A 1,028-nucleotide genomic window follows, 5' to 3' on the forward strand; every position below is an offset into this window, starting at 1 on the left:
GGGGGGCTACAACTGAGAGCCCAAGTGCCCAGAGATTATTTTCACGCTGTTGAAATCTCCTACTGCACGATATACCTGCTTTGGTTTTCACGCAAACACACACACACACACACACACACCACGGACACTCACATATTCTCTTTCACGCAAAAGCAGGCACCCACACTCACAAGCACATACACACACACACACACACACACACACACACATACACACACACACTCAAACAAGCCAGTGTAATGAAAACTGTCAGTAGTAACCTCCAAGAGCTGCTGTGTGCTGCAGATGGTGTGGCTCGCTGTTACCTTCCCAGGTCTGTGGAGGATCAAAAGAACATCCAGATTCAAGGGGGGGCCAGGACTAGATGGATTCCGGATCCCTCTCCCCCAAGCAGATGCATCAAGCCAGGAGCGGGTCAATCAGCAGAGGTGTCTGCTTGCAGGGTGCCCCGGATTATGGCAAGGTTATTAATCTTGATGTGCTGCATCCCCCACCCCCAACATTCAGCAGCCTGCATTGAGATGATTGCCAGAGCTGTGTCGGTCCCTGTTCTACTGCATTTTGCTCAGCCCTCTGATGCTGCAAGTGAGACACAGTGGAGGCAAGAATACTAATAAGGTGGTTAGCTACAGTTTCTTCAAGGCAGTCGGCATGCAGTACAGTAAATGTGTACTTCTCGGTGCTCTGTGTGTGTGCCTGCGTGTCTGTAGGGAGGGCAGTGAATCCATCTCCGGCCAGAAGGCGAGATGGTTTGCATGCTGCCCGGGAGGACTATATTGTCGGAATCATTGCTGTCCTGCCACGGCGTTGTCTATGACAGTATTTTGCTTGAGATAAAGGAGGGGGCTTAAAGGGTTAGAAGCCTAGAGCTGGCATTTGAAAGAAAGAGAGGGGGGAAAAATGTCCAGGGAGACAAATTAGCTTTATAAATAGGCTCCAAGGAGACCAAGGCAAATTTTTAACATGCTGCTGCCCTGGCTGTTAAATGGAAATACAAAGCAATTTCAAAAACCAGCTCCAGCCTATAA

At 49.4% G+C, this 1,028-nt stretch overlaps 1 protein-coding gene across 2 annotated transcripts in view; it reads right to left on the reverse strand.

The window, feature by feature from the left end:
* Positions 1-735, reverse strand: part of Lrrc4c (leucine rich repeat containing 4C) — a 1,134,834-nt gene extending 1,134,099 nt beyond the window's left edge. For both annotated transcript variants that reach the window (XM_048788626.1, XM_048788625.1), the window contains exon 1: positions 261-735. The gene's annotated coding sequence lies outside the window, so the exon portion shown is untranslated. The remainder of the gene's footprint in view (positions 1-260) is intronic.
* Positions 736-1,028: the final 293 nt, after the last annotated feature.

This window comes from Marmota marmota, unplaced genomic scaffold (genome assembly GCF_001458135.2).
Source record: "Marmota marmota marmota unplaced genomic scaffold, marMar, whole genome shotgun sequence".
In the NCBI taxonomy this organism is placed as follows: domain Eukaryota; kingdom Metazoa; phylum Chordata; class Mammalia; order Rodentia; family Sciuridae; genus Marmota; species Marmota marmota.